The following is a 20,770-nucleotide window of genomic DNA, read 5'->3' as shown; positions in this document are numbered from 1 at the left end:
CACTAGGCTACCCTGCCGCCCCAAATATGTGACTCCAAGCCGGTTGTGATTTGAACCTGGGAGTCTGTAGTGATGCCTCTAGCACAGAGATGCAGTGCCTTAGACCACTGCACCACTAGGGAGCTCTTGAGATGTTTCTACAACTTGATTGGAGTCCACCTGTGGTAAATTAAATTGATTGGACATGATTTGGAAAGGCAACTCTAGATTTGATTTTAGATTGGAGATGTTTGATATGAGTCTGGACGGAGAGTTTACAGTCTAGCCAGACACCTAGGTACTTATAGACGTCCACATATTCAAGGTCGGAACCATCCAGGGTGGTGATGCTGGTCAGGCGTGCGGGTGCAGGCAGCGAACAGTTGAAAAGCATGCATTTGGTTTTACTAGCGTTTAAGAGCAGTTGGAGGCCACGGAAGGAGTATTGTATGGCATTGAAGCTCGCTTGGAGGTTAGATAGCACAGTGTCCAAGGACGGGCCGGAAGTATATAGAATGGTGTCGTCTGCGTAGAGGTGGATCAGGGAATCGCCCGCAGCAAGAGCAACATCATATACAGAGAAAAGAGTCGGCCCGAGAATTGAACCCTGTGGCACCCCCATAGAGATGGATATAGGATGGATATAGGTCTGTAACAGTTTGGGTCCAGGGTGTCTCCCCCTTTCAGGGAATTTAGTCTTTACATATATCGCCACACTGGCAGGTTGCAGGGGGGTTTGGAGACATATCAGGGTTAGGTTGCAGGGGGTTTGGAGATATATCAGGGCCAGGGTTAGGTTACAGGGGGTTGGAGACATATCAGGGTTAGGTTGCAGGGGTATGGAGACATATCAGGGTTAGGTTGCAGGGGTATGGAGACATATCAGGGTTAGGTTGCAGGGGGTTTGGAGACATATCAGGGTTAGGTTGCAGGGGTTTGGAGACATATCAGGGCCAGGGTTAGGTTGCAGGGGGTATGGAGACATATCAGGGTTAGGTTGCAGGGGGTATGGAGACATATCAGGGTCAGGTTGCAGGGGGTTTGGAGACATATCAGGGCCAGGGTTAGGTTGCAGGGGGTTTGGAGACATATCAGGGCCAGGGTTAGGTTGCAGGGGGTATGGAGACATATCAGGGTTAGGTTGCAGGGGGTATGGAGACATCTCAGGGTTAGGTTGCAGGGGGTTTGGAGACATATCAGGGCCAGGGTTAGGTTGCAGGGGGTATGGAGACATATCAGGGCCAGGGTTAGGTTGCAGGGGGTATGGAGACATATCAGGGTTAGGTTACAGGGAGTTTGGAGACATATCAGGGTTAGGTTGCAGGGGTTTGGAGACATATCAGGGCCAGGGTTAGGTTGCAGGGGTTTGGAGACATATCAGGGTTAGGTTACAGGGGTTTGGAGACATATTAGGGCCAGGGTTAGGTTGCAGGGGGTATGGAGACATATCAGGGCCAGGGTTAGGTTGCAGGGGGTATGGAGACATATCAGGGTTAGGTTGCAGGGGGTATGGAGACATATCAGGGTTAGGTTGCAGGGGGTATGGAGACATATCAGGGTTAGGTTGCAGGGGGTATGGAGACATATCAGGGTTAGGTTGCAGGGGGTATGGAGATATATCAGGGTTAGGTTGCAGGGGTATGGAGACATATCAGGGCCAGGGTTAGGTTGCAGGGGTATGGAGACATATCAGGGTTAGGGTCAGGTTGCAGGGGGTTGGAGACATATCAGGGTTAGGTTGCAGGGGTTGGAGACATATCAGGGTTAGGTTGCAGGGGGTTTGGAGACATATCAGGGTTAGGTTGCAGGGGGTATGGAGACATATCAGGGCCAGGTTGCAGGGGGTATGGAGACATATCAGGGCCAGGGTTAGGTTGCAGGGGGTATGGAGACATATCAGGGTCAGGGTTAGGTTGCAGGGGGTATGGGAGACATATCAGGGTTAGGTTGCAGGGGGTATGGAGACATATCAGGGTTAGGTTGCAGGGGGTATGGAGACATATCAGGGTTAGGTTGCAGGGGTATGGAGACATATCAGGGTTAGGTTGCAGGGGGTATGGGGACATATCAGGGCCAGGGTTAGGTTGCAGGGGGTATGGAGACATATCAGGGTTAGGTTGCAGGGGGTATGGAGACATATCAGGGTCAGGTTGCAGGGGGTTTGGAGACATATCAGGGCCAGGGTTAGGTTGCAGGGGTTTGGAGACATATCAGGGCCAGGGTTAGGTTGCAGGGGTATGGAGACATATCAGGGCCAGGGTTAGGTTGCAGGGGGTTTGGAGACATATCAGGGTTAGGTTGCAGGGGGTATGGAGACATATCAGGGTTAGGTTGCAGGGGGTATGGAGACATATCAGGGCCAGGGTTAGGTTGCAGGGGGTATGGAGACATATCAGGGTCAGGTTGCAGGGGGTATGGAGATATATCAGGGTTAGGTTGCAGGGGGTATGGAGACATATCAGGGCCAGGGTTAGGTTGCAGGGGGTATGGAGACATATCAGGGTTAGGTTGCAGGGGTATGGAGATATATCAGGGTTAGGTTGCAGGGGTTTGGAGACATATCAGGTCCAGGTTGCAGGGGTTTGGAGACATATCAGGGCCAGGGTTAGGTTGCAGGGGGTATGGAGACATATCAGGGTTAGGTTGCAGGGGGTATGGAGACATCTCAGGGTTAGGTTGCAGGGGGTTTGGAGACATATCAGGGCCAGGGTTAGGTTGCAGGGGGTATGGAGACATATCAGGGCCAGGGTTAGGTTGCAGGGGTATGGAGACATATCAGGGTTAGGTTACAGGGGTTTGGAGACATATCAGGGTTAGGTTACAGGGAGTTTGGAGACATATCAGGGCCAGGGTTAGGTTGCAGGGAGTTTGGAGACATATCAGGGTTAGGTTACAGGGGGTTTGGAGACATATTAGGGCCAGGGTTAGGTTGCAGGGGTATGGAGACATATCAGGGCCAGGGTTAGGTTGCAGGGGTATGGAGACATATCAGGGTTAGGTTGCAGGGGGTTTGGAGACATATCAGGGCCAGGGGTTAGGTTGCAGGGGGTATGGAGACATATCAGGGCCAGGGTTAGGTTGCAGGGGGTATGGAGACATATCAGGGTTAGGGTCAGGGTTAGGTTGCAGGGGTATGGAGACATCAGGGTTAGGTTGCAGGGGGTATGGAGACATATCAGGGCCAGGGTTAGGTTGCAGGGGGTATGGAGACATATCAGGGTTAGGTTGCAGGGGGTATGGAGACATATCAGGGCCAGGGTTAGGTTGCAGGGGTATGGAGACATATCAGGGCCAGGGTTAGGTTGCAGGGGGTATGGAGACATATCAGGGTTAGGTTGCAGGGGGTTTGGAGACATATCAGGGTTAGGTTACAGGGGGTATGGAGACATATCAGGGCCAGGGTTAGGTTGCAGGGGTATGGAGACATATCAGGGCCAGGGTTGCAGGGGGTATGGAGACATATCAGGGCTAGGTTGCAGGGGGTATGGAGACATATCAGGGCCAGGGTTAGGTTGCAGGGGGTATGGAGACATATCAGGGTTAGGTTGCAGGGGGTATGGAGATATATCAGGGTTAGGTTGCAGGGGGTATGGAGACATATCAGGGTTAGGTTGCAGGGGGTTTGGAGACATATCAGGGCCAGGGTTAGGTTGCAGGGGGTATGGAGACATATCAGGGCCAGGGTTAGGTTGCAGGGGGTATGGAGACATATCAGGGTTAGGTTGCAGGGGGTATGGAGACATATCAGGGTTAGGTTGCAGGGGGTATGGAGACATATCAGGGTTAGGGTTGCAGGGGGTATGGAGATATATCAGGGGTTAGGTTGCAGGGGGTATGGAGACATATCAGGGTTAGGTTGCAGGGGGTATGGAGACATATCAGGGTTAGGTTGCAGGGGGTTGGAGACATATCAGGGCCAGGTTGCAGGGGGTATGGAGACATATCAGGGCCAGGGTTAGGTTGCAGGGGGTATGGAGACATATCAGGGTTAGGTTACAGGGGGTATGGAGACATATCAGGGTTAGGTTACAGGGGTATGGAGACATATCAGGGCCAGGGTTAGGTTGCAGGGGGTATGGAGACATATCAGGGTTAGGTTGCAGGGGGTATGGAGACATATCAGGGTTAGGTTGCAGGGGGTATGGAGATATATCAGGGTTAGGTTGCAGGGGGTATGGAGATATATCAGGGTTAGGTTGCAGGGGGTATGGAGACATATCAGGGTTAGGGTCAGGTTGCAGGGGTTTGGAGACATATCAGGGTTAGGTTGCAGGGGTTTGGAGACATATCAGGGTTAGGTTGCAGGGGTTTGGAGACATATCAGGGTTAGGTTGCAGGGGTTTGGAGACATATCAGGGGGTTAGGTTGCAGGGGTTTGGAGACATATCAGGGCCAGGGTTAGGTTGCAGGGGGTATGGAGACATATCAGGGTCAGGGTTAGGTTGCAGGGGTTGGAGACATATCAGGGTTAGGTTGCAGGGGTATGGAGACATATCAGGGTTAGGTTGCAGGGGGTATGGAGACATATCAGGGTCAGGTTGCAGGGGTATGGAGACATATCAGGGTCAGGGTTAGGTTGCAGGGGTATGGAGACATATCAGGCCAGGGTCAGGTTGCAGGGGTATGGAGACATATCAGGGTCAGGTTGCAGGGGGTATGGAGACATATCAGGGTCAGGTTGCAGGGGGTTTGGAGACATATCAGGGCCAGGGTTAGGTTGCAGGGGGTATGGAGACATATCAGGGTTAGGTTGCAGGGGGTATGGAGACATATCAGGGTTAGGTTGCAGGGGGTATGGAGACATATCAGGGTTAGGTTGCAGGGGTATGGAGACATATCAGGGTTAGGGTTAGGTTGCAGGGGGTATGGAGACATATCAGGGTTAGGTTGCAGGGGGTATGGAGACATATCAGGGCCAGGGTTAGGTTGCAGGGGGTATGGAGACATATCAGGGTTAGGTTGCAGGGGGTATGGAGACATATCAGGGTCAGGTTGCAGGGGGTTTGGAGACATATCAGGGCCAGGGTTAGGTTGCAGGGGGTTTGGAGACATATCAGGGCCAGGGTTAGGTTGCAGGGGGTATGGAGACATATCAGGGCCAGGGTTAGGTTGCAGGGGTTTGGAGACATATCAGGGTTAGGGTTGCAGGGGTTTGGAGACATATCAGGTCCAGGTTAGGTTGCAGGGGGTATGGAGACATATCAGGGCCAGGGTTAGGTTGCAGGGGGTATGGAGACATATCAGGGTTAGGTTGCAGGGGGTATGGAGACATCTCAGGGTTAGGTTGCAGGGGTATGGAGACATATCAGGGCCAGGGTTAGGTTGCAGGGGTATGGAGACATATCAGGGCCAGGGTTAGGTTGCAGGGGGTATGGAGACATATCAGGGTTAGGTTACAGGGAGTTTGGAGACATATCAGGGTTAGGTTACAGGGAGTTTGGAGACATATCAGGGCCAGGGTTAGGTTACAGGGAGTTTGGAGACATATCAGGGTTAGGTTACAGGGGTTTGGAGACATATTAGGGCCAGGGTTAGGTTGCAGGGGTATGGAGACATATCAGGGCCAGGGTTAGGTTGCAGGGGTATGGAGACATATCAGGGTTAGGTTGCAGGGGTTTGGAGACATATCAGGGCCAGGGTTAGGTTGCAGGGGGTATGGAGACATATCAGGGCCAGGGTTAGGTTGCAGGGGTATGGAGACATATCAGGGTTAGGGTCAGGGTTAGGTTGCAGGGGTATGGAGACATCTCAGGGTTAGGTTGCAGGGGGTATGGAGACATATCAGGGCCAGGGTTAGGTTGCAGGGGGTATGGAGACATATCAGGGTTAGGTTACAGGGGGTATGGAGACATATCAGGGCCAGGTTAGGTTGCAGGGGGTATGGAGACATATCAGGGCCAGGGTTAGGTTGCAGGGGGTATGGAGACATATCAGGGCCAGGGTTAGGTTGCAGGGGGTATGGAGACATATCAGGGTTAGGTTACAGGGGTATGGAGACATATCAGGGCCAGGGTTAGGTTGCAGGGGGTATGGAGACATATCAGGGCCAGGGTTAGGTTGCAGGGGGTATGGAGACATATCAGGGTTAGGTTGCAGGGGGTATGGAGACATATCAGGGGTTTGGATATATATCAGGGCCAGGGTTAGGTTGCAGGGGTATGGAGACATATCAGGGTTAGGTTGCAGGGTTATGGAGACATATCAGGGTTAGGTTGCAGGGGGTATGGAGACATATCAGGGGGTTTGGATATATATCAGGGCCAGGGTTAGGTTGCAGGGGTATGGAGACATATCAGGGCCAGGGTTAGGTTGCAGGGGGTATGGAGACATCTCAGGGTTAGGCTGCAGGGGTTTGGAGACATATCAGGGCCAGGGTTAGGTTGCAGGGGGTATGGAGACATATCAGGGCCAGGGTTAGGTTGCAGGGGTATGGAGACATATCAGGGCCAGGGTTAGGTTGCAGGGGGGAGACATATCAGGGCCAGGGTTAGGTTGCAGGGGTATGGAGACATATCAGGGCCAGGGTTAGGTTGCAGGGGTATGGAGACATATCAGGGCCAGGGTTTGGTTGCAGGGGGTATGGAGACACTCAGGGAGGGTTAGGTTGCAGGGGTATGGAGACATCTGCAGGGTTAGGTTGCAGGGGGTTTGGAGACATATCAGGGCCAGGGTTAGGTTGCAGGGGTATGGAGACACATCAGGGCCAGGGTTTGGTTGCAGGGGGTATGGAGACATATCAGGGCCAGGGTTAGGTTGCAGGGGTATGGAGACATATCAGGGCCAGGGTTAGGTTGCAGGGGGTTTGGAGACATATCAGGGCCAGGGTCAGGTTGCAGGGGTATGGAGACATCTCAGGGCCAGGGTCAGGTTGCAGGGGGTTTGGAGACATATCAGGGCCAGGGTTAGGTTGCAGGGGGTTTGGAGACATATCAGGGCCAGGGTCAGGTTGCAGGGGTTTGGAGACATATCAGGGCCAGGGTTAGGTTGCAGGGGGAGGAGACATATCAGGGCCAGGGTTAGGTTGCAGGGGGTATGGAGACATATCAGGGCCAGGGTTAGGTTGCAGGGGTATGGAGACATATCAGGGCCAGGGTTAGGTTGCAGGGGTTTGGAGACATATCAGGGCCAGGGTTAGGTTGCAGGGGTATGGAGACATATCAGGGCCAGGGTTAGGTTGCACGTTACCTGATATCAACAAAAGAAGAATAACTAGGCACCTCTGTTTAATAACCTTGCACACTTCTCTTTTTAAGAGACCTACCTACCTACCTCTGTTGAATTTACAAGTGAGTTTCACGACAATATAAAACAGTAATTTAAAACCATTAGACCTTGGTAGTGACACAAGTTCGTACTGTTCCCATCATGCCACAAAAACATTGGCACTTGGACGAGTGGAAGGAGGAAAAAGAGCGAGTTCCCCAGACAAAATGTTTCAGGATGGGAGAGCACATTGTCAGATGTTCTCACCCAGCGACAATGTTAGTTGTCTCCAGGTTCAGTAAATAAATACCACTGAAAATGGTCATTTTCTCTGAGAGATGTAAGAAATTGAGGCCAAGGAAAGGGAGAGAGGGACAGTGTGTATGTATGAGTCATGTGAGTGTGAAGAGGATTGGGTGTGGAGGTCGATTGAGAGAACCGGTTGGGGATTGCCTGAGCTGCCACTGACAGCCAGGGGATAGGGAGCAGCCTGGACCAGACACTCTGCAGAGGGAAGAGGAGCAGCCTGGACCAGACACTCTGCAGAGAGGGAGCAGCCTGGACCAGACACTCTGCAGAGAGGGAGCAGCCTGGACCAGACACTCTGCAGAGAGGGAGCAGCCTGGACCAGACACTCTGCAGGGGGAAGAGGAGCAGCCTGGACCAGACACTCTGCAGAGGGAAGAGGAGCAGCCTGGACCAGACACTCTGCAGAGGGAAGAGGAGCAGCCTGGACCAGACACTCTGCAGAGGGAAGAGGAGCAGGTTGGACCAGACACTCTGCAGAGGGAAGAGGAGCAGCCTGGACCAGACACTCTGCAGAGAGGGAGCAGCCTGGACCAGACACTCTGCAGAGAGGGAGCAGCCTGGACCAGACACTCTGCAGAGGGAAGAGGAGCAGCCTGGACCAGACACTCTGCAGAGGGAAGAGGAGCAGGTTGGACCAGACACTCTGCAGAGAGGGAGCAGCCTGGACCAGACACTCTGCAGAGGGAAGAGGAGCAGCCTGGACCAGACACTCTGCAGAGGGAAGAGGAGCAGCCTGGACCAGACACTCTGCAGAGGGAAGAGGAGCAGCCTGGACCAGACACTCTGCAGAGGGAAGAGGAGCAGGTTGGACCAGACACTCTGCAGAGAGGGAGCAGCCTGGACCAGACACTCTGCAGAGGGAAGAGGAGCAGCTTGGACCAGACACTCTGCAGAGGGAAGAGGAGCAGCCTGGACCAGACACTCTGCAGAGGGAAGAGGAGCAGCCTGGACCAGACACTCTGCAGAGGGAAGAGGAGCGGCCTGGACCAGACACTCTGCAGGGGGAAGAGGAGCAGCCTGGACCAGACACTCTGCAGAGGGAAGAGGAGCAGCCTGGACCAGACACTCTGCAGAGGGAAGAGGAGCAGCCTGGACCAGACACTCTGCAGGGGGAAGAGGAGCAGCCTGGACCAGACACTCTGCAGAGAGGGAGCAGCCTGGACCAGACACTCTGCAGAGGGAAGAGGAGCAGCCTGGACCAGACACTCTGCAGAGGGAAGAGGAGCAGCCTGGACCAGACACTCTGCAGAGGGAAGAGGAGCAGCCTGGACCAGACACTCTGCAGAGGGAAGAGGAGCAGCCTGGACCAGACACTCTGCAGAGGGAAGAGGAGCAGGTTGGACCAGACACTCTGCAGAGGGAAGAGGAGCAGGTTGGACCAGACACTCTGCAGAGGGAAGAGGAGCAGCCTGGACCAGACACTCTGCAGAGGGAAGAGGAGCAGGTTGGACCAGACACTCTGCAGAGGGAAGAGGAGCAGCCTGGACCAGACACTCTGCAGAGGGAAGAGGAGCAGCCTGGACCAGACACTCTGCAGAGGGAAGAGGAGCAGCCTGGACCAGACACTCTGCAGAGGGAAGAGGAGCAGCCTGGACCAGACACTCTGCAGAGGGAAATCTGAGGACAGAACCCAGGCCAGCCAGAGAGAGGGTTCCTTTAGTAAACTTCAACTAAAGGAGTGCAAATAGCGCAATTTTCTTTTTACCGAGTCGTGGAGACCCGCGATCTTTACACCAGCAAAACAAAAATAGTTTACACTACACAACAATGAAATTGTGGATTTTGTCCACCATAAATGAATAGGTTATTAGTAGATTAAAATCTACTAGTCACAGACAAGAGACTTGACATGCTACAACGTCAAGGATTAACAAAGTACAGAGACAACGTAGCAGTGGCTTAGGGACAAGTCTCTGAATGTCCTTGATGAAAACCTGCTCCAGAGTGCTCAGGACCTCAGACTGCGGAAAAGGTTCACCTTCCAACAGGACAACAACCCTATGCACACAGCCAAGACAAGGTAGGAGTGGCTTCGGGACAAGTCTCTGAATGTCCTTGAGTGGCCCAGCCAGAGCCCGGACTTGAACCCGATCGAATATCACAGGAGAGACCTGAAAATAGCTGTGCAGCGACGATGCCCATTCAACCTCACAGAGCTTGAGAAGATCTGCAGAGAAGAATGGGAGAAACTCCCCAAATACAGGTGTGCCAAGCTAGTAGCGTGGTACCCAAGAAGACTCAAGGCTGTTATCGCCTCCAAACGTGCTACTGAGTAAAAGGTCTGAATACTGATGTAAATGTCATAAATCCGGGGTTGAATAATCTGTTTTTGCAAACATTTCATAGAAACTTTTGCTTTGTCATTATGGGGTATTTTATACAGATTGATATAGGAGAAAAACGTGTTTACACAGATGTAGTATTAATAAACATATAATTACAGTCTTTACACAGATGTAGTATTAATAAATATATAATTATAGTCTTTTCACAGATGTAGTATTAATAAACATATAATTACAGTCTTTACACAGATGTAGTATTAATAAATATATAATTATAGTCTTTACACAGATGTAGTATTAATAAATATATAATTATAGTCTTTACACAGATGTAGTATTAATAAATATATAATTATAGTCTTTACACAGATGTAGTATTAATAAATATATAATTATAGTCTTTACACAGACGTAGTATTAATAAATATTATATAATTACAGTCTTTTCACAGATGTAGTATTAATAAATATTATATAATTACAGTCTTTTCACAGATGTAGTATTAATAAATATTATATTATTAAATACTTTACACAGATGTAGTATTAGTATATATGTATATTAGATTATTATAGTCTTTACAAGGACGTGTAGTATTAATAAATATGATATAATTATAGTCTTTACACAGATGTAGTATTAATAAATATGATATAATTACAGTCTTTTCACAGATGTAGTATTAATAAATATTATATTATTAAATACTTTACACAGATGTAGTATTAATAAATATTATATTGTTATAGTTTTTACACAGATGTAGTATTAATACATATTATATTGTTATAGTTTTTACGCAGATGTAGTATTAGTATATATATATATTTAGATTATTATAGTCTTTACAAGGACGTAGTATTAATAAATATTATATAATTACAGTCTTTACACAGATGTAGTATTAATAAATATTATATAATTACAGTCTTTTCACAGATGTAGTATTAATAAATATTGTATTATTAAATACTTTACACAGATGTAGTATTAATAAATATTATATTGTTATAGTTTTTACACAGATGTAGTATTAATAAATATTATATTGTTATAGTTTTTACACAGATGTAGTATTAATACATATTATATTGTTATAGTCTTTACGCAGATGTAGTATTAATAAATATATAATTATAGTTTTTACACAGATGTGGTATTAATAAATATTATATTGTTATAGTTTTTACACAGATGTAGTATTAGTATATATATATTAGATTATTATAGTCTTTACACAGATGTGGTATTAATAAATATGATATTGGTGTAGTCTTTACACAGATGTAGTATTAATAAATATTATATTATTAAATACTTTACACAGTTGTAGAATTAATTAGTATTATATTATTAAAATACTTTACACAGCTATAGTATTAATATATACTATAATATTATAGTCTTTACAAAGCTGTGCAGATTAATACATATTATATTGTTGTAGTCTTTACACATATGTAGTATTAATAAATATTATATTATTATAGTCTTTACACATATGTAGTATTAGTATATATATTATAGTATTAGTCTTTACACAGCTGTAGTATTAATTCATATTCTATTATCAAATACTTTACACAGTTGTAGTATTAAATAGTATTATTAAATACTTTACACAGCTGTAGTATTAATATATACTATATTATTATAGTCTTTACAAAGCTGTAGTATTAATGTATATTATGTTATTATAGTATTTACACAGCTGTAGTATTAATATATTATACTATTTACAGAAATGTAGTATTAATATATATATTATATTATTATAGTCTTTACACAGCTGTAGTATTAATTTATATGAATTTATTGTAATCCTTACACAACCGATAGCTTGACTCTGATATCTCCTCTCTGGACCAGACTCTCTGCAGAGAGGAGCCTCTCTCTCCTCTCCTCACCTCTGCTCTCCTCTCCTCTCCTCCATCTCCTCTCTCTCAGAGGGAAGAGGAGCTCCCTCTCCATCTCCTCTCTGCTCTCCTCTCCTCTCTCTCCCTCTATCTCCTCTCCTCTCCTCTCCTCTCCACTCATCTCCTCTATTCTCCTCACCTCTCCTCTCCAGAGGAGCCTCTCTCCTCTCCTCTCTCTCCTCTCCTCTCCTCTCCTCCTCTCCTCTCCTCACCTCTCCTCTCCCTCTCCTCTCAGCTCCTCTCCTCTCCACTCCTCCTCCAGACTATAGGCCTATAAACTCCAGTCATGAATCAGCCTCCGGTCCCAGGACCCAGACTGGGAAAACAGCTGCTGGAAGGACTGGGAAGGCCGTAAAGAGTGGGAATACTGGGAAGTCTGCAGAAGATTTGGGAAAACAGAGAATGCCTGGAGTGTTGTTGTGAAGAATCGTGTTCCCAGAGCAGCAACCTCCCGAGCTGAGAGGATCTGGCCAGGGGGAGTCATACCTTACATCATAGGAGGAAACTTCACTGGTGAGTATATATGATGAATCTGGCCAGGAGGACTCATACCTTACCTCATAGGAGGAAACTAGACTGATCTGTATGAATGATGGTATGATGGATCTGGCCAGGAGGACTCATACCTTACCTCATAGGAGGAAACTAGACTGGTCAGTATGTATGATGGATCTGGCCAGGAGGACTCATACCTTACCTCATAGGAGGAAACTACACTGGTCAGTATGTATGATGGATCTGGCCAGGAGGACTCATACCTTACCTCATAGGAGGAAACTACACTGGTCAGTATGTATGATGGATCTGGCCAGGAGGACTCATACCTTACCTCATAGGAGGAAACTACACTGGTCAGTATGTATGATGGATCTGGCCAGGAGGACTCATACCTTACCTCATAGGAGGAAACTAGACTGGTCAGTATGTATGATGGATCTGGCCAGGAGGACTCATACCTTACCTCATAGGAGGAAACTACACTGGTCAGTATGTATGATGGATCTGGCCAGGAGGACTCATACCTTACCTCATAGGAGGAAACTACACTGGTCAGTATGTATGATGGATCTGGCCAGGAGGACTCATACCTTACCTCATAGGAGGAAACTACACTGGTCAGTATGTATGATGGATCTGGCCAGGAGGACTCATACCTTACCTCATAGGAGGAAACTAGACTGGTGAGTATGTATGATGGATCTGGCCAGGAGGACTCATACCTTACCTCATAGGAGGAAACTAGACTGGTCAGTATGTATGATGGATCTGGCCAGGAGGACTCATACCTTACCTCATAGGAGGAAACTAGACTGGTGAGTATGTATGATGGATCTGGCCAGGAGAACTCATACCTTACCTCATAGGAGGAAACTACACTGGTCAGTATGTATGATGGATTTGGCCAGGAGGACTCATACCTTACCTCATAGGAGGAAACTAGACTGGTGAGTATGTATGATGGTATGATGGATCTGGCCAGGAGGACTCATACCTTACCTCATAGGAAGAAACTAGCCTGGTCAGTATGTATGATGGATCTGGCCAGGAGGACTCATACCTTACCTCATAGGAGGAAACTACACTGGTCAGTATGTATGATGGATCTGGCCAGGAGGACTCATACCTTACCTCATAGGAGGAAACTACACTGATCTGTATGAATGATGGATCTGGCCAGGAGGACTCATACCTTACCTCATAGGAGGAAACTAGACTGGTCAGTATGTATGATGGATCTGGCCAGGAGGACTCATACCTTACCTCATAGGAGGAAACTACACTGGTCAGTATGTATGATGGATCTGGCCAGGAGGACTCATACCTTACCTCATAGGAGGAAACTAGACTGGTCAGTATGTATGATGGATCTGGCCAGGAGGACTCATATCTTACCTCATAGGAGGAAACTAGACTGGTCAGTGTGAATGATGGTATGATGGATCTGGCCAGGATGACTCATACCTTACCTCATAGGAGGAAACTAGACTGGTGAGTATGTATGATGGATCTGGCCAGGAGGACTCATACCTTACCTCATAGCAGGAAACTAGACTGGCCAGTATGTATGATGGATCTGGCCAGGAGGACTCATACCTTACCTCATAGGAGGAAACTACACTGGTCAGTATGTATGATGGTATGATGGATCTGGCCAGGAGGACTCATACCTTACCTCATAGGAGGAAACTAGACTGGTCAGTATGTATGATGGATCTGGCCAGGAGGACTCATACCTTACCTCATAGGAGGAAACTACACTGGTCAGTATGTATGATGGATCTGGCCAGGAGGACTCATACCTTACCTCATAGGAGGAAACTAGACTGGTCAGTATGTATGATGGATCTGGCCAGGAGGACTCATACCTTACCTCATAGGAGGAAACTAGACTGGTCAGTATGTATGATGGATCTGGCCAGGAGGACTCATACCTTACCTCATAGGAGGAAACTACACTGGTCAGTATGTATGATGGATCTGGCCAGGAGGACTCATACCTTACCTCATAGGAGGAAACTAGACTGATCTGTATGAATGATGGTATGATGGATCTGGCCAGGAGGACTCATACCTTACCTCATAGGAGGAAACTAGACTGGTCAGTATGTATGATGGATCTGGCCAGGAGGACTCATACCTTACCTCATAGGAGGAAACTACACTGGTCAGTATGTATGATGGATCTGGCCAGGAGGACTCATACCTTACCTCATAGGAGGAAACTAGACTGGTCAGTATGTATGATGGATCTGGCCAGGAGGACTCATATCTTACCTCATAGGAGGAAACTAGACTGGTCAGTGTGAATGATGGTATGATGGATCTGGCCAGGAGGACTCATACCTTACCTCATAGGAGGAAACTAGACTGGTGAGTATGTATGATGGATCTGGCCAGGAGGACTCATACCTTACCTCATAGGAGGAAACTAGACTGGCCAGTATGTATGATGGATCTGGCCAGGAGGACTCATACCTTACCTCATAGGAGGAAACTACACTGGTCAGTATGTATGATGGATCTGGCCAGGAGGACTCATACCTTACCTCATAGGAGGAAACTAGACTGGTCAGTATGTATGATGGTATGATGGATCTGGCCAGGAGGACTCATACCGTACCTCATAGGAGGAAACTAGACTGGTCAGTATGTATGATGGATCTGGCCAGGAGGACTCATACCTTACCTCATAGGAGGAAACTACACTGGTCAGTATGTATGATGGATCTGGCCAGGAGGACTCATACCTTACCTCATAGGAGGAAACTAGACTGGTGAGTATGTATGATGGATCTGGCCAGGAGGACTCATACCTTACCTCATAGGAGGAAACTAGACTGGCCAGTATGTATGATGGATCTGGCCAGGAGGACTCATACCTTACCTCATAGGAGGAAACTACACTGGTCAGTATGTATGATGGATCTGGCCAGGAGGACTCATACCTTACCTCATAGGAGGAAACTAGACTGGTCAGTATGTATGATGGTATGATGGATCTGGCCAGGAGGACTCATACCGTACCTCATAGGAGGAAACTAGACTGGTCAGTATGTATGATGGATCTGGCCAGGAGGACTCATACCTTACCTCATAGGAGGAAACTACACTGGTCAGTATGTATGATGGATCTGGCCAGGAGGACTCATACCTTACCTCATAGGAGGAAACTACACTGGTCAGTATGTATGATGGATCTGGCCAGGAGGACTCATACCTTACCTCATAGGAGGAAACTACACTGGTCAGTATGTATGATGGATCTGGCCAGGAGGACTCATACCTTACCTCATAGGAGGAAACTAGACTGGTCAGTATGTATGATGGATCTGGCCAGGAGGACTCATACCTTACCTCATAGGAGGAAACTACACTGGTCAGTATGTATGATGGATCTGGCCAGGAGGACTCATACCTTACCTCATAGGAGGAAACTAGACTGGTCAGTATGTATGATGGATCTGGCCAGGAGGACTCATACCTTACCTCATAGGAGGAAACTACACTGGTCAGTATGTATGATGGATCTGGCCAGGAGGACTCATACCTTACCTCATAGGAGGAAACTACACTGGTCAGTATGTATGATGGTATGATGGATCTGGCCAGGAGGACTCATACCGTACCTCATAGGAGGAAACTAGACTGGTCAGTATGTATGATGGATCTGGCCAGGAGGACTCATACCTTACCTCATAGGAGGAAACTACACTGGTCAGTATGTATGATGGATCTGGCCAGGAGGACTCATACCTTACCTCATAGGAGGAAACTAGACTGGTCAGTATGTATGATGGATCTGGCCAGGAGGACTCATATCTTACCTCATAGGAGGAAACTAGACTGGTCAGTGTGAATGATGGTATGATGGATCTGGCCAGGAGGACTCATACCTTACCTCATAGGAGGAAACTAGACTGGTGAGTATGTATGATGGATCTGGCCAGGAGGACTCATACCTTACCTCATAGGAGGAAACTAGACTGGCCAGTATGTATGATGGATCTGGCCAGGAGGACTCATACCTTACCTCATAGGAGGAAACTACACTGGTCAGTATGTATGATGGATCTGGCCAGGAGGACTCATACCTTACCTCATAGGAGGAAACTAGACTGGTCAGTATGTATGATGGTATGATGGATCTGGCCAGGAGGACTCATACCGTACCTCATAGGAGGAAACTAGACTGGTCAGTATGTATGATGGATCTGGCCAGGAGGACTCATACCTTACCTCATAGGAGGAAACTACACTGGTCAGTATGTATGATGGATCTGGCCAGGAGGACTCATACCTTACCTCATAGGAGGAAACTAGACTGGTGAGTATGTATGATGGATCTGGCCAGGAGGACTCATACCTTACCTCATAGGAGGAAACTAGACTGGCCAGTATGTATGATGGATCTGGCCAGGAGGACTCATACCTTACCTCATAGGAGGAAACTACACTGGTCAGTATGTATGATGGATCTGGCCAGGAGGACTCATACCTTACCTCATAGGAGGAAACTAGACTGGTCAGTATGTATGATGGTATGATGGATCTGGCCAGGAGGACTCATACCTTACCTCATAGGAGGAAACTAGACTGGTCAGTATGTATGATGGATCTGGCCAGGAGGACTCATACCTTACCTCATAGGAGGAAACTACACTGGTCAGTATGTATGATGGATCTGGCCAGGAGGACTCATACCTTACCTCATAGGAGGAAACTACACTGGTCAGTATGTATGATGGATCTGGCCAGGAGGACTCATACCTTACCTCATAGGAGGAAACTAGACTGGTGAGTATGTATGATGGATCTGGCCAGGAGGACTCATACCTTACCTCATAGGAGGAAACTAGACTGGTCAGTATGTATGATGGATCTGGCCAGGACGACTCATACCTTACCTCATAGGAGGAAACTAGACTGGTGAGTATGTATGATGGATCTGGCCAGGAGAACTCATACCTTACCTCATAGGAGGAAACTACACTGGTCAGTATGTATGATGGATTTGGCCAGGAGGACTCATACCTTACCTCATAGGAGGAAACTAGACTGGTGAGTATGTATGATGGTATGATGGATCTGGCCAGGAGGACTCATACCTTACCTCATAGGAAGAAACTACACTGGTCAGTATGTATGATGGATCTGGCCAGGAGGACTCATACCTTACCTCATAGGAGGAAACTACACTGGTCAGTATGTATGATGGATCTGGCCAGGAGGACTCATACCTTACCTCATAGGAGGAAACTACACTGATCTGTATGAATGATGGATCTGGCCAGGAGGACTCATACCTTACCTCATAGGAGGAAACTAGACTGGTCAGTATGTATGATGGATCTGGCCAGGAGGACTCATACCTTACCTCATAGGAGGAAACTACACTGGTCAGTATGTATGATGGATCTGGCCAGGAGGACTCATACCTTACCTCATAGGAGGAAACTAGACTGGTCAGTATGTATGATGGATCTGGCCAGGAGGACTCATATCTTACCTCATAGGAGGAAACTAGACTGGTCAGTGTGAATGATGGTATGATGGATCTGGCCAGGATGACTCATACCTTACCTCATAGGAGGAAACTAGACTGGTGAGTATGTATGATGGATCTGGCCAGGAGGACTCATACCTTACCTCATAGCAGGAAACTAGACTGGCCAGTATGTATGATGGATCTGGCCAGGAGGACTCATACCTTACCTCATAGGAGGAAACTACACTGGTCAGTATGTATGATGGTATGATGGATCTGGCCAGGAGGACTCATACCTTACCTCATAGGAGGAAACTAGACTGGTCAGTATGTATGATGGATCTGGCCAGGAGGACTCATACCTTACCTCATAGGAGGAAACTACACTGGTCAGTATGTATGATGGATCTGGCCAGGAGGACTCATACCTTACCTCATAGGAGGAAACTAGACTGGTCAGTATGTATGATGGATCTGGCCAGGAGGACTCATACCTTACCTCATAGGAGGAAACTAGACTGGTCAGTATGTATGATGGATCTGGCCAGGAGGACTCATACCTTACCTCATAGGAGGAAACTACACTGGTCAGTATGTATGATGGATCTGGCCAGGAGGACTCATACCTTACCTCATAGGAGGAAACTAGACTGGTCAGTATGTATGATGGTATGATGGATCTGGCCAGGAGGACTCATACCGTACCTCATAGGAGGAAACTAGACTGGTCAGTATGTATGATGGATCTGGCCAGGAGGACTCATACCTTACCTCATAGGAGGAAACTACACTGGTCAGTATGTATGATGGATCTGGCCAGGAGGACTCATACCTTACCTCATAGGAGGAAACTAGACTGGTCAGTATGTATGATGGATCTGGCCAGGAGGACTCATATCTTACCTCATAGGAGGAAACTAGACTGGTCAGTGTGAATGATGGTATGATGGATCTGGCCAGGAGGACTCATACCTTACCTCATAGGAGGAAACTAGACTGGTGAGTATGTATGATGGATCTGGCCAGGAGGACTCATACCTTACCTCATAGGAGGAAACTAGACTGGCCAGTATGTATGATGGATCTGGCCAGGAGGACTCATACCTTACCTCATAGGAGGAAACTACACTGGTCAGTATGTATGATGGATCTGGCCAGGAGGACTCATACCTTACCTCATAGGAGGAAACTAGACTGGTCAGTATGTATGATGGTATGATGGATCTGGCCAGGAGGACTCATACCGTACCTCATAGGAGGAAACTAGACTGGTCAGTATGTATGATGGATCTGGCCAGGAGGACTCATACCTTACCTCATAGGAGGAAACTACACTGGTCAGTATGTATGATGGATCTGGCCAGGAGGACTCATACCTTACCTCATAGGAGGAAACTAGACTGGTGAGTATGTATGATGGATCTGGCCAGGAGGACTCATACCTTACCTCATAGGAGGAAACTAGACTGGCCAGTATGTATGATGGATCTGGCCAGGAGGACTCATACCTTACCTCATAGGAGGAAACTACACTGGTCAGTATGTATGATGGATCTGGCCAGGAGGACTCATACCTTACCTCATAGGAGGAAACTAGACTGGTCAGTATGTATGATGGTATGATGGATCTGGCCAGGAGGACTCATACCGTACCTCATAGGAGGAAACTAGACTGGTCAGTATGTATGATGGATCTGGCCAGGAGGACTCATACCTTACCTCATAGGAGGAAACTACACTGGTCAGTATGTATGATGGATCTGGCCAGGAGGACTCATACCTTACCTCATAGGAGGAAACTACACTGGTCAGTATGTATGATGGATCTGGCCAGGAGGACTCATACCTTACCTCATAGGAGGAAACTAGACTGGTGAGTATGTATGATGGATCTGGCCAGGAGGACTCATACCTTACCTCATAGGAGGAAACTAGACTGGTCAGTATGTATGATGGATCTGGCCAGGAGGACTCATACCTTACCTCATAGGAGGAAACTAGACTGGTGAGTATGTATGATGGATCTGGCCAGGAGAACTCATACCTTACCTCATAGGAGGAAACTACACTGGTCAGTATGTATGATGGATTTGGCCAGGAGGACTCATACCTTACCTCATAGGAGGAAACTAGACTGGTGAGTATGTATGATGGTATGATGGATCTGGCCAGGAGGACTCATACCTTACCTCATAGGAAGAAACTACACTGGTCAGTATGTATGATGGATCTGGCCAGGAGGACTCATACCTTACCTCATAGGAGGAAACTACACTGGTCAGTATGTATGATGGATCTGGCCAGGAGGACTCATACCTTACCTCATAGGAGGAAACTACACTGATCTGTATGAATGATGGATCTGGCCAGGAGGACTCATACCTTACCTCATAGGAGGAAACTAGACTGGTCAGTATGTATGATGGATCTGGCCAGGAGGACTCATACCTTACCTCATAGGAGGAAACTACACTGGTCAGTATGTATGATGGATCTGGCCAGGAGGACTCATACCTTACCTCATAGGAGGAAACTAGACTGGTCAGTATGTATGATGGATCTGGCCAGGAGGACTCATATCTTACCTCATAGGAGGAAACTAGACTGGTCAGTGTGAATGATGGTATGATGGATCTGGCCAGGATGACTCATACCTTACCTCATAGGAGGAAACTAGACTGGTGAGTATGTATGATGGATCTGGCCAGGAGGACTCATACCTTACCTCATAGCAGGAAACTAGACTGGCCAGTATGTATGATGGATCTGGCCAGGAGGACTCATACCTTACCTCATAGGAGGAAACTACACTGGTCAGTATGTATGATGGTATGATGGATCTGGCCAGGAGGACTCATACCTTACCTCATAGGAGGAAACTAGACTGGTCAGTATGTATGATGGATCTGGCCAGGAGGACTCATACCTTACCTCATAGGAGGAAACTACACTGGTCAGTATGTATGATGGATCTGGCCAGGAGGACTCATACCTTACCTCATAGGAGGAAACTAGACTGGTCAGTATGTATGATGGATCTGGCCAGGAGGACTCATACCTTACCTCATAGGAGGAAACTAGACTGGTCAGT

The 20,770-nt window shown here is 47.7% G+C and overlaps 1 pseudogene; it reads left to right on the top strand.

The window, feature by feature from the left end:
- LOC124021693 overlaps nt 1-20,770 on the top strand; it is a 164,732-nt pseudogene that overhangs the window by 62,775 nt on the left and 81,187 nt on the right.

The sequence above is a fragment of the Oncorhynchus gorbuscha genome, unplaced genomic scaffold (genome assembly GCF_021184085.1).
Source record: "Oncorhynchus gorbuscha isolate QuinsamMale2020 ecotype Even-year unplaced genomic scaffold, OgorEven_v1.0 Un_scaffold_1167, whole genome shotgun sequence".
Lineage (NCBI taxonomy): Eukaryota > Metazoa > Chordata > Actinopteri > Salmoniformes > Salmonidae > Oncorhynchus > Oncorhynchus gorbuscha.
This window is presented reverse-complemented; position numbering and strand designations above follow the sequence as displayed.